We start from the raw sequence: 14,403 nt of genomic DNA, 5'->3' as shown, positions 1-14,403 counted from the left end.
GCGTCTAGACTGCGGCTTGAGCAATGTGCTGCATTTCTCATCCCAGACGCTAATGGCATTTTGAAAATAACAAAAAGGTGCGTTGTGAAAAATATATCCTTTATAAAAAGTGTTCACCAGATTGTATGTGGATTCAGGTCGGTGCCAAGGAGGGGACATGACCTTCAGCAATTTAAACAACATAACAAGTATTTGGAAAGCTAAGAGGTCTGGCTTTTTATAAAAAGAAGTTTTTGAGAATAGTTGGACGACTGCGGTAGTTGGCAGTGGCGGCTCCACCGCTGAGGCGTAAGAGCGTCGTCTCACTGCTTGTCACCAGTGGAAAAAAGGATATATAAAATGATATTAACAACGTTATTATCATTTTATTTTCCTTACTGAGGCAGCTTTGTGGGCGGGCTGGGCTGCCTCACAGCCAGCATGGGGAGAAGTGGTCCATGCACACTTAGCATGATCTCCACCGGGCTGTAATGCACAGCCTGGGCAGGGAACATGCCCAGGTTCCCAGTCCCCGTCCAGCGCTCAGACCAATCACCACGCTGCTGTCATGGTGACAACAGCGTCGTGATTGGGTTAGGGATGACTGGGTGTTTCCTGATTCCGGAGGAGAGACAAAGCCGGAGGAGAGACACAGAGACAGCGGCCCTGAAGAGGAGGGAAGTGAGATTTTTATTTTTTATTTTCACATCCCCCAAACCCCTGCCACCCCTGTTCCATAACTGCGGCCGCTGGTAGGTGGTGCCCCATCTGTCCTAGAATGAAAATCCTGTTGTAGATGAATATCTTGGGCTTTAAGTATGTGAAAGCCGTGAGTTGGGCTTGTTTGCTGAAGAGACTGCATTAGCGAAGAGAAGCTAAGAGTGTTATGAAAATAAGTCTGAAAATTAAGATTGCTTTTAAAAGTGATATAAAGCACAATATACCATAGGAAGGGCCACTAGAATTAAGCGATTGTGCGGCTGCAGCATTTTTTTGCACAGTTATAGATTTGCAGCATTTGCCACATAATCCATCATCTGCTGCTTAACCCGTTCGGTGCTGACGACGGCTCCCGGCCGTCATGAGTTACGGTGGGCGTGTGCTGATGACGGCCGGGACCCGTCATGACCACGCTCGCGATCGGAATGTCCCGCACAGGCGCGGAATTCCAGTCGCAGCCAAGGGGGTTAATCTGCAGATGTTAGCAAAAAAATCGTTTCTAACCCAAACATTTTGAAAGTTACTAAAAACACAGCAACCTGTGTTGCGGCACAGTGGAAGGCCCTTTGCAAAGGTTGATTGGTCCCCTTTCTGTGGCGTATTACTAAATCTGAGTGTTAAATTGCTACTAATGAGGTGCGACCTATGCCCAGACAGTGTTAATAAGTGTAACAAGCATTGGCAGAGCCAATAGGTCTCAGCAATGCAAGAACTAAAGGCATTATCAATGTCTTTTAGCCATGCTAAATAGCAACACCTCTGCTGTTCAATATGGCTGAAAGTCATGTAAACAAGCAATATGTAAATCCAACCAACATGCCATGTGTGGACACATTGTGTTACAACACCAGCAGCATTATAACGCTCATGCCGATATGATGTCGAATAACAACATGAAAGCTACTAAAGTGGTAACCAAACAAAGCCAAACCGCCCATCATACAAGACAGGCATACCACAACACTAGCTTAGTCTTCCTCGTCCATTTTGTTCCCCAATCGCAACATGGAAGCTATTGGAGGGGGTGGGGGCTATTTTTTATTTCACCAGAACAAAAATGCGGCTATTGCTCATGCATAATACAGCTGCACTAGAACCACCCTGCACTCTGACCGAACCACCAGAGGCAAATTGTGCGCAGTGCCAACATGGAGCGTGTCATTATAGCTTACAAACCTTACTGTAAATCTTGATGACTCACTTACTCAGCATGTAGCAAAAATGTGTGCACGCTCTGTGTGAATTGAAAACCAGATTGAGGAGTCTCTTGTCATGGCACACATTGTGGCTGGCTCCCACAATGCAGCTTATTTCCGTAAAAATGCCAAAGTGTGGGCTTTAAAAGCTTTACCTTGGCGTGAGGATCGTCTAATGGGAAAACACGAGAAAACAAATGGGTAGTATTTCTGTGGCTGCATCTGCTTGCAGTGCTCTCAACGTACTTGTTATTTATTTCCACCTCCAGGAGCCTGACATAGCCGCCAAAGAAGAGCTAGATGTCCTTTTCCCAACTTGCTAGCTCAATCTGCAGATGTAGACACTTGGCGCAAATTAAAACTATAGTGCTCCTAATGTGTGGCGGGACGAACATTCAGCGTAGACCTGCTTGGCGTACTAATGTGGGAGAGAGGAGAAACCACATGCACAAAGAAACACACACAACCATAGGCATGCGCTGCAGCCACAACATGTGTCCTCTGGCAGATGTAAACCGTGACAACACACACAACTAGAGGTATGAACTACTGTAACAAGCATCTGCAAACATGCTTGAAAATAGCAATACAACACAAAGCACCAATAGGAACACACACAACAAAAGCCAGGCACTGCAGCTGCAACGTTTGTCCAGTCGCATGTTGAGAACTGTAATATGTACACAAACACACACAGACACACACACAGATGCTTGCACTGCAACACAAATTTGTTTGGAGGAATGGATACACTGAAGCACACAAACAGCTACACTGAAAACAAAAGGTGGTAACTGCAGATGAACTTGTCCCTTTTCAGGCTAAGAATCATCAACAAACAAATGCACAATGAAAGGAAATTGTCACAAATATATTGCGTGGCGAGTCCAGCATCTATGGAAAGTGCTACAAGCTGTACGCACAGTCACCCATTAAAAAAAATTAAAGAAATATTCCTGAAACAATGATAAAAATGGCTGCTGCATATGTTTAAAGGTAGTTGGGCGGTTCGCTTGGGGAGGGCTAAACACTGGAAGAGGCATGACATATGCATGCCCTTGACAACTGGGGAGGAGGACAAATGGAGCAGCAATGGTGTCAGCACATGGTAGGCCTATGGGTGGGCTGAAACCCACTACAGTAGATACAGCATGTGTCGGTTCGAGACAGTGCATGCGTGCCGTTTAGAGCCGAGGCCTAAAAAGGTAAAAATATTGACCTATTTTTATGACAAAATGTGCCATCTAATTCTTCATAATTTGTCTTTTTGTGCCACATTGGTTGGTCACCTTGCCGCATAATTTGGCCCTCCACTGACGCAAAATTCACGTGGCCCTGACCACAGTAGATAACATTTTTTTAACTCATATCCACTGCACCCCCCGCACCCCTCAAGCTGCGATAATGGTTACGGGCAATGTAATTAATTATGTATTTGTTACCTCTGAAACACTCAATGAAAGAGTATGAAGAACATGTAAAACATACGTATGGGTGGAAGCAAGCACAATAGAGGTAGCTGAGGTGCGAGGGCCCTCTCTGCTCAGGATGCTCCATAGGAAAAGGATGAAACGAATGGTGGTTAGATTGCAGGCTTCCCATAAAACTGTAATAGAGTTCATCTCAAACCTATTTGTTATTAGGAAATGCTGCAAGGTTACACAAGTGAGCCAAGTGATACTGTGAACCACATACAGATGCAGAAAGGTGCTGTTATTCTGTAGGCAACAACTACAGTGGCTCAGACAACAAAGTAGTAGCTAATTTAGGAGAGCTTTTATAGTGAAATAACTTCTATGTCGGAAATCTTCTGAAGATAGTGGTAAGCATTGAAATCTGTTACACCTGAAAGAGAAGAGAACTATCAAAGAGCCATTTAAATGCAAAATACATATAAATACAGTAAAGAAGGAGAGCATATTTCTTTTTTGTGCTCCACAAGCCAGGAGCATGCTGGTCTTCTCCTGCTGGACAATCTCTTCTCCTGCAGGCCAAAGAACGCGCATGCTCTCTTATTCTCTCTCTCTCTCTCGCTCTCCCTCTCTGTGCTGACAGGTAGGCTTCTAGGCACCTCAGTCAGACCCTCATCTCATCAAGTTTAGGTGATGTCTCTTTACCTCTAAGAGACTGACTATCATTCTTGGTCAAAAAGCAGCTTTTTGAGTACTCTTTGGAACACTGCATTCCTTGTAAAGCATTGGCTTCATTGTTAAATATTGTAATGTCACCTGGTGACATATGTGCAAAGCTACAGTTAGGCGATGTGCCTCATGTTGCACATATTGTAATCTTTTGTTTTGATATACTAGGAGTCAAAAGTGCAAAGCTAGACATAATCCATTGTGCCCTTAATCAATGTACCTTCTACTCTATGGTAGTGCTTGATTTTTAACCCAATAAAATCTTAGGCCTGAGTTTTTGTGCAGAAACCAGCGACACTCGTTACCTTGTTCAAGAAGAATTGGTGACTGAAAAAAAGTGGACTTATTGGATTCTTCTTATATATACATTTGCCAGATGGGGAGTGTGGATCCACTTGCTAAGGCGTCACAACCAGTTTCTGATGGTACTCTATCATAATTTTCAAGCTGCTCCTCAGACACAGGCTTTGTGCAAAATAATGGTTCCCACTGCAGGTAGTGATGAGGCTTGGTCCAAGCAGGAGTATCCAGAACATGGGCAGAGTGAAGTTTGAGATCTCTAACCTAGCTGTCAACAGTTTTCCTAAAGCTGTAACAGAGCTTGCCTAGAAATGCCCTCTCCTTGAACAACAGAATCTGCAGCCCCATCCCTCACCCCTGCATCTCTCAAGTCAATGTCTGGGGCTGTGCCCTCCAGCCACAGATTTGCAGGCTATATGCTTCCACTGTCCCGGGAAGGTGTTCTCGTCCTCCAACTTCAGCCATGCTAAGCCACGGCATTCAAAACCATATGTGCTACTCACTCCCTATGCATAAGTGAACTGAACATCCACACATGATATCGGCACAAGGTTCTGGGTTTCACATGGCAGATGAACTTTACATGCCCCCCTCTTCCTGACAAGCGAAAAGGGTATGGTCACACTCTTGTTCCACAGCACAAGTTACACTACCACATTTGCTTTACATGATACACCCAGGACATGGAGAGGAGCCCAATGCCCACCACGAAAAGACGCTTTATGCACCCCTCCAGGTACCAGAATGAGACACACCTAGGTTTCTGCACATCTGCTAGATTAGTGTTATGCCGCAGCCAAAAGTCATGATATATGTTTCATGCGGTGGGCACTCCGAGCAGGGTTATCTGCCTGTTTAACATGTGGGGGATGTTTCCGTCCTAACACCATGACTGACATTGTTCTCATTTGTATGCAATAACTGAAAACTGGGAAGATTATTTCTACCCTGAATACAGCGCCATGCTTAAACAATGCAGCTGGAAGGCCATTAGGCCAGGCACTTCATCATATCTACTGCTCTTATTTATGCCTCATACTTGACATTTTTGATAGAATATGGCCCATTCATTCTTTATGGGCTAGTTTTGCTCATAATTAGAAATAGAGCTTGTGCTCCCTGTAAAGAGTAGGATGACACGTCATATTCACATACCTGCAGGGACATTATTACCCTTAATATGAATTTCAGCTTTGTCTTTCCTATTTACAAACAGCAACATTTACTCAGATCGTTCCTAGAGCACATATAAAGATGTTCTTAGATTTTCCCTCCTGGAGACTCTGTGCACTTCATATTCCATTTCTGCTATCTTTCCTGATAACTCCCTTCTCTTTATCACTTGAGAAATAGTTCAATCTATTCAGTCTTCTGATTACCCTATTTAAAATCCTTTTTTGATTTGCATGATTTAGAGAACCATTGCTTCTCTGTTTTTATAGTGCCCTTTTGCATTCTGTTTTTATTTATAGGTGGGTCTCAATGATTAAATGTATAATAAATCATACATTTAAACGGACCTGGTCAATGATGTAACACAAAGTAATGCGTCTAACTCACCCTCCCCCACATCCTGTGAATGTGGTGAGACCCCCATACCTTACAGAAATTCATAATCCTGAGACTGAATGGGGGACCCCTGCATCACAGGGTCCTACTTTACACTCCTGGTCCCATTTATTATTTGGCATGAGTTAAATAATAGTAGCTGCTCTAAGGAAGCTGTACAAGAGATATTCCGAGCTGTAATATTCACTTTCCACTGTATTCTTTTGTGTTCCTCCACATCAGATTGAACATCAAAGTGATTGTAAGTACCCAAACACATATTTGAATTCTGAATTGTAATCACTTTAGGAAGATAGTCACTTTTGCATCTTTTCACTATGGTGAAATCTCCAACAAATGCAGGAATTGAAGTGATACAAAAGAATAGTTCAAAATTGCCATCCTATTTGGTGAACGGTCACTGAAAGCCATAGGTTGATCAGAAGAAAATTAGCCATTAAGTAGTCATATAGTACGAAGGACCCCTAACATGTGATTAATATACTCATTAAGTTAGAAGAGGATTATTTCTTAACTATCCATAATCTTATTCTCAATCATTAGTTCTAAAATAGAGTGTTCTTTAATTACTTTCAAATCCAAATGTGATTAAATATATGTTGCAATAATACTCCTAGCGTGACCATTTTATGGTACAGAAGGAAATTTCCACACAAGATTTTTTGCAATATAATTAGGTCATGCTTCCTCCAGAAATGTACTACCTCTGTATCCTGAAAAATAGATGCCAAGTCCCCTATATTCCATATTTGTGAAGTTTGCAAGTGTTGATATCTTTTCAACTGAACCCTAAAATCCTCCACTATTCGTTTGTTACCAAAACCTGTACCATGCAACCCCAGACCTCCTTGTGTGACTCTACACTTCCTTTCCCATTTGTCTACAACATCTGCTTTGAACTTTATCTCTCATAACTGGTAATCTTGAGATTGATTTGATTGATTGATTGATTTGTGGATTTATAAAGCACAACGAATGCCCATGGGCGTCTTGGCGCTGAGGTCAGAGATGTCATGAGTATTTGAATTACTTTTCATCCGTATTTAGCATTTTCTTTATAACTAAACTCCTTGTAAATTCCGTTATGGTTGCACAAGTTTGCGAGGAAGATTTACCATCATTGGTGAGCAATAACGGTGGATAATAGTTAGATGGTACTTTTGACACTTTGATTCAACAGGATCCAAGGTTTTTCTCTCATATGTAAGTAATCAGTTATTTCTGGAGATGTCCAAGTCACTGCCATTAAATTATATCCTTTGTTCACCCTTTGGTGGCCCAATTGTGCCGATAATATATGTCTAGTATTTAAATGACATGGTTAAGAGTGAGCTGATAATGGTTTTGCTATATTGCCTCTGTTTCCTACGGACTTATAATGGAGGTAAATTACTGTTGTTGATTCGTCACAAGTTGCTAATGACCACTGCCTGGATCTAATGTCTGGTAACAAGGTAACTACTGTTGTAATTGTACTTTCTTGTGCATGTATTCTTTTAAAAGTGCTATCAGCCCTATTAATTTTGCCCAATTTATTATTAACTTAAACCTCCAGGTCCATCATATCTACTTTATTTTTAATCTAGGTTATTCAATTTGAATCTTCTCACCCCGCTTATGCATGTTTTGTTTTATTTTGCTAGTGTTTTGCCTTGAAAATGGGATGTTCCCTGTTGGATGGATATTTATGGATCGAAGGTTGAAAAGTGCAGCCGTTTCAAATCTTATGATCCTACAGCAAAACTGTTGTTTTTCATCAAATTGTCTGTCAAGACCCCCATCCCTGAATCGTCCGAGGACAAGTGCAGTAAACTAGTGGGGTAGTTTACTAAAAAGTGGGTGACATCTGCCTTAATTTTCTTGAGGTTGAAGCCAGATTTTAATTTGACCATTGCTCATCATCTTACCAAGATAACTACAATTGGTCTAGATTGCCGACATCTAAGTTAATGAATCTAGAGACTTTTGAAAGCCTCTTGCTTACTGTTAAAAACGGATTCACTGACAAACCTGGCAGTGGGTAGAATTCTTACAATAGCAGGGCCTATTCTTTTTCCTATTCTAACAGATCTCCTTAATCCCTTCCATTTGGAAGCATGTTGTGGTCGTACCGTTGTAAAAACATCACTTGATCATATGCAGCTCAAGAATATCCGTCCCATCTCGCTTCTTCCGATTTTGGCTAAAGTGCTGGTAAAATGTATTTATAGGCAGCTGTCAGAGTTTCTGGAACTCCATCAGCTGTACATCATCAACAATCAGGCTTTTGGCCCTTCCACAGTATGGAATCGTCGTGACTTAAGAGTGGTGGAGTAGTAACTTTAATTAATATTTGGTGTACGGTATACATTTTATTGCTCATCTGGAGGAAATCCCCACTCATTACTGGGCCCAGAGCTGAAACACCTGGGACGTAAGAAGAGAATTAATCAGGAGCTGCAAATCAAATCAAACTTTCAATGATCATTTCCTGGAAGTCAATCATGTGATTTGGCATTAGATTTCAAAGTTTTATTAAATCGTTTAGTAAGTATATATTAAGTTCTCAAGAATAGGTAATCAATTCATGAGTAGTACAATACAGTACAATTGCATAAAGCGTGGTCCATATAGGTGAATCTCTATTCTAAGCTTAGAAAATTTGAGAAAAGTATCTTTTAGAACCCATAAAGAGTTCCAAATCGAGAGGTGAAAGCATAAAGCTTTAAGCAATTCTAAATTAAAAGCACTTCCCATAAAGAGAAATTTGAGCATCTCAATAGAGTCTCAGAGCAGCATAAGTTCAGGCAAGGAAAATGAATGGGGCTCTCAGAGTAAATCTGAGCAAAGGGCTCTGCAGATAGTCTAGAAAGGGTCAGAAGAATCTCCATCCATCCAACGACATACACTACTCTAGAAACATGTGCTAATATAACACTTTGATATCTTTCACTAATGTAAAATGTTGCATTCTTCTGCCTCCTCATCCAATTATCGCATGGTGTCATCTTGGGAACAGGAAAGCTTCCGTCGTTTTAGCGGTTCGTGACAAAAGGCTTAAAAATATTAGGTGTTAAAACAAAACATTTAGCAAATTGAGTTCCCATAGCGTGCTTACTACAAGACAAAAACAGTTCATGGTTAGGTCTCACCTTCACAAGTGAAATCATTCTCACTTGCACATTTTATTCGTGAAGAAACATTATACGGAAATTAAACTACATAATTTAATACATTATTATATTTTATGAAAAAATCTCTACGGGGAGGTTGAAATCTAACGTTTTCTGTTAGATCATGTTCAGCTCAGCACATTTGTATCATTATACTCTTCACACCTTCACATTACTGACATTGATCTAAGGTCAATGCAAATAAAAGAAAAATTGTATTCAGAAGCCTTTCTAACTTAATACGCGTAGCTTTTGAACCTTAGTGCTCTTATTTGCTTTTAAAAATGTGGCTTCTCGTTTCAGGCCTATAGGTTATTTCTACATGTTCACTGCATTAATTTTTCATTTATTAAAAAATGCTCTAACAAGAGCTGATGTTATTGCAGCACTCGTACGTATACCAGTGCAGCATTTGACAGCATCTCTCACAGGATCCTGCTAAAAATATCAAGAGATTGTAATATCAGTAATAATATGGTTCACCTCATTTTTGGAAGGGCAGTCTTTCCAGGTGACGTTGCCCCCTTCCTCGTCCTTGAAGCATCAGCTGACTTATGGTGTGTCTCAAGGGTCTTCCTTGAGTCCCACACTCTTTAACATCTATGTCCTCCTGTTGCTGTACATTGTTAAATCCTTCAAATTGTCCTTGATTTCATATACTGACAACACAGAACTGATCATCATCATCAGAAAAGCTTTATTCACTTATAGATAAAACCATAAAAGCATACATAACGTACAACAAATATACACAGGGATAAGAACCATATAAATTGTTAAAATAATTAAAATACAGAGAAAAGTAACATGTTCATAATGCTATGCAGGTCTACAGTCAATCCCTCATCGAATTTCCTGATCTTACTGCAGCTTTTTAAAAACTAGCAAAATTACAAACAATATCCACAGGAAGCATTTGTAGAAACAAGAGATCAATTGGCCATGTCCCTGACTTCTTCAGAAGAGAGGAGCCGTTATCAGTTCAGGAACTGTATGATTACTGTAGTCAAATGGATACGCCGGAACGGTCTAAAACGTAATTCCATCGAAACTGAGGTTTTAATAGTACTAAAGCATCCTGATCTTTAGGGCTGGCATTGGTGGCCTGATGTGCTGGAGAATCTTCCTACTGCCAAGTTTGCTGTGAAGAGCTTATGCTATTGTAAGATTGCAATTTATCCTTTGGCGGCAAATAAAGCCAGCTACGCCCTGTTTCCTTGGTCTGCTTAGACGCCTAAAGAAAAATCTTTGTAATTTCTCTATCTACTTTCGGAGGATGGTGGTTCAGGCCCTCATCATTATCTTGATTATAGTAACAGCTTATACCCAGGCATTACCATTGGCTCAAAGAAGAGACTACAATGAATTAATTTAAAACGCCACAGCTAGACTGCTTGGACACCTACCTTAACACCTACTAATCAGTTGTGTAGCCTCCATTGGCTACCTATCAAAAGGCGTATTAGATTTAAGGCATTTGCATGACCCATCGAGTCATGAAAAGTATTGGCTCTCGATATCTCAGCCACCTCCTACAGGCCTTATCCCCTGCCAGACCCCTCAGATAATCTTCCCTCAAACTATCCATAAAGTCCTCGTTTTAAATTCACGAGTCAGGGAGGTCGCTCCCTCCGCTTTCTTGCCCCCAGACTCAGGAATAGTCTTTCACTCTACCTTTGTTCTATCCCCAATCAATGAAGTTTTTGCAAACAACTTAAGAATTGGCTCTTTTAGGACCTGCCACCATTGTCTTTGACAGTCTCTTATCTGACACGTTGGCAAGCCACGTTACTAGTAGCCATGAACAATATGTCTTTTTAACATTACATAACATTTTCAGCTGTTCTTCACATTTTTATTTCTTACTGATTTTTCTTTCTTTTCCTGTTCCACAAAGTACAACTTCCCATCCTCCTGAAAGATTTCATGACCATCGCCTGATTTAGTCAAATTATAACTCAAGGTTGAGTCCGCAGATACTAAGTCATGTAATTCAGCTAACCTCAGAGGAATCTCTGCTGCTTTTTACGTCTGTTTCCTTGACAGACGTTCGTATCGTTATGCCTCATTCATTTCACTTTATCTTCCTAACAACCTCTTTTATCCCTTTTAGGTTTTTACTGCAGTCTCTAATAAGAGTAAAATAGAGGGTAAAGTGGACATTTACTCAATAATTCGTGAACAAGTACAATTGGATGTGAACAAGTTTGCTTCCCTTATGACCAAATGAAGTAATTAATTCATGTGCCCCAAATTCATATCGATTGCGGAGACAAACCAGCTAAAGATCTGAGATGGTCAACTTGTAGGTCTAGTTTGTTGCATTGGAGATTCAGAGCTCTCCCAGTTGCATCTAATGTGTTGAGTAATGACGTCCAGCGATGGAAGGCCCTTTCCTCTAAAATATTCCTTGGATGTTCTGAATTGTTAACTTGTTTGTCCGAACCTTCTCTACCTCTTACCCAAGGGTTAGGATGGACTGAGTGACAATCCAAAGTAGCTGGGTCAAAAAGTAGAAGTTATGTCTACATCAGTGGAAATTTTGAAATTGGTGAGAGTTTAATTTAAGGTTCCATCGAGTTTGGCATCGGGAAGGAGAGATCAGCAACACCTGGTAATGAAATAATTTCAGTAGCTTGCAAAGATTTTATAACATTAGTTTCCTCCAGTGTCTTTGGGGACTTTGAGATATTCAATGGTGTTGTTGGCAAATATGTTACAGGGTTTCTGTTTTTATTTTTTGAAAAAACAAAGTGGTTAAGGGAGGTTCTGATTAAATTACAAGATCCATCGTAGTATGGCTATAGCTGCAAGTTCTACCACCTTGCAACTTTCTTTGGCACTAGCAAAAATGTGGGAGCGCCCAAGGCACATTTTGTAGTGAAAGCAGTAGAGAGGATTTTTACGTAATAAATATAAGGATTGGGGTTGTTGTGCTAAGTGGCCCTGGAGATTATGGAGAAGAGTTTCTGGCTAATGGCCTCTAGGCCTTCTCGCTAGATGGCCTGATGACGAAGCGGTTTTTCATCCTCTACATGCAATGCACACATCTCAGTTCTCTACACGCAATGCTCAATATCTCAGTTGTGTCGCTGTCGTGTCACGGCAGACCAGCGTGGTACAAATGTATATAGAATGCCCTTACCAGTCATTGGGTTCTTCCCAGGTTAGGTCTGCCCTTTACTGAGATATTCACTGTCCCACTAGTGATTTAGACTAGCTTGGACAGAGGATACCAAATTATCAAAAGCAGGATGGAGGGCAAAGAATCACAGAAAGCTTAACTTTTACTTGCAGATTCCCTACATATAAAGTATATTCTCTGTAATTTCTAAGAGAATCAGGATGTGCACATTAGTTGGTGTTATTATTCCTGCTAAGTGCAAGCCACAAAAGTAGCCACGGCAAAGGAAAGAAATCAACTGGAGACCAGGTACCTACTCTTGTAAATAAAACAAACATATGTTTGGATACCACTGCTAATAGAAGGATGAGATTATTTTTGCTAGTAGGTTGCACGCTGGTTCTGGTAATCCCATGGGAACAGAGGACTCCATGTCCAAGGTAGCATTTCACAGCAGTGTAGAATAACAGGCTGTAGCTGCTTGTGTTCTGCTGCTATGTCTTCGGAGACTCTAGTAGAGTGGTCAATGGAAAGAGAGGAGAGGGGAGGAAAACGTGTTATTAGTTTGTACATGTTATAAAGAACCAAGTGAGGAGATGATGTCTCTAAGAGATGGAGTGTAACAGAAAAGAGGGCATGCCCCACAGATGAGCCCTGGGGGACCCCTACTAGCAGGAGAGTAGGCGGGGAGAGTGTAGAATGCAGAAGAGGGAGGGAACACATGATTTGCAAGGAATTATAAGAACCTCTCCAGGGTTGATGTAGTGACCTCGAGGATAGAAAATAATGAAGTCAGGAAAGAGTGTACCACTCTGTAGAATACATCAGACAAGTGAAGAGAATGATGACAAAGGGTAGGTGAGTATGAGATGTAGAGGTGATAAAGCTTGACATATAGGTGGTCAGTTTACATGGAATCGTGCTGCGAAATCAAACCCAATTCCATTAAGCAGCTTATTAATAAAGAACTAAGGAATGAGGCAATTACAAATTTGGATTTTAAGCTGTGTGGGCTTATGCAGAGAGCAAAAAAGACGTCTCTTTCTTTGTTCGGGTTTATGGTGCCATATGGCCTGGTACTTACTTAAGTTCCCTTTACTATTGGACCCACCAAACCTATGAGGATGGCCACCATCTTCCTCCCCTTAGTCCAAATATTATGACAACACCAGGTTTTTGGATTGGGGGTGTGTGACCCCCTGCCCGTATTTATTACAGTATTAAAAAACATTTGTTATTAATATTTATGTACAAAAAATTACGCAGAAAGTACAGATACATTGATAGACAAAATGCTGTCATGTAGCTAACCTTAACAAATTCTAATACACAAGACACTCTTACCGTAAATCTAACAATGCATATATTCATTTTCTGCATGTCCCCTCTAGAGCCTACGGCAAGGTCAATGACTGGCAGCCCCCAGATCTCAGTAAACTACAAATACTCCACTGGAGTAAAGGTTGCACAGGGGGTACAGCTTATCGGACAGAGATTTTCCCCCGGGCCCCGCCTACGCCCTGAGCCTTACACTCCATCACGGGGCTGCAGACTTCTGCATACTGGCGCCCTGATGCGCATGCGCGTGCAGGGGTGGCCACAGACCCACTGGGAAGAAATGACTCCCCCGGCCCCCGTACCCTGACAGCCTACTTACCAGCTGTCACTGCCCCTGGAGTTACATGGTGCTGACTGCTAAGGACCGAAGACTATGGTTACCAATCATGACCTTACCACCACAGGCCAGCATAGTTGCCCGACTATCTGGCCTCCCCCTCGGGCCACTGCAGGCCCGGTGTCCTATCCTGCGGGGAGCAAGGAACAAGAGTCTGTTCTGCTCCCCACTACCCCCTCTTAAAGGGTGAGCCCAGGGCAGGCCGGTCTAGACCAGTCTGCCTGGCCGTCGGCTCAGCATTGAACCAGAAGCACTAAAAGTGCTTCCGGTTCATACTCTACCCTAAGCTCCCGATAGGTCAGCCTGGGGGTGGGAGTGACGCGTCATCAACTGGTGCGGCGACCAGCCCGCCCCCCTTTCCCCAGGGTCTAGTGCGCCCGCCATAATGGCGGCACGGTCTATTCTAGCCCTCTGCCTTGCCTAAATGTCACTGTGTGTGTATATAACTATAAACAATCCTATCAAACAAAAGGGAAGGGTTATTGCACAAGAAAAGGTTCAAATTAATTCCAATTAAAAAAAATTCTAGTCTTTTTAATAAGTTTTC

The 14,403-nt window shown here is 41.7% G+C and overlaps 1 protein-coding gene across 2 annotated transcripts in view; it reads left to right on the top strand.

Moving 5' to 3' along the window:
• RALYL (RALY RNA binding protein like) overlaps nt 1-14,403 on the top strand; it is a 1,751,515-nt gene that overhangs the window by 1,394,558 nt on the left and 342,554 nt on the right. The window lies entirely within an intron of this gene.

Source organism: Lissotriton helveticus, chromosome 4_1 (assembly GCF_964261635.1).
Source record: "Lissotriton helveticus chromosome 4_1, aLisHel1.1, whole genome shotgun sequence".
Lineage (NCBI taxonomy): Eukaryota > Metazoa > Chordata > Amphibia > Caudata > Salamandridae > Lissotriton > Lissotriton helveticus.
Note: the sequence above shows the minus strand (reverse complement) of the source record. Positions and strands in the feature narration are given on the sequence as shown.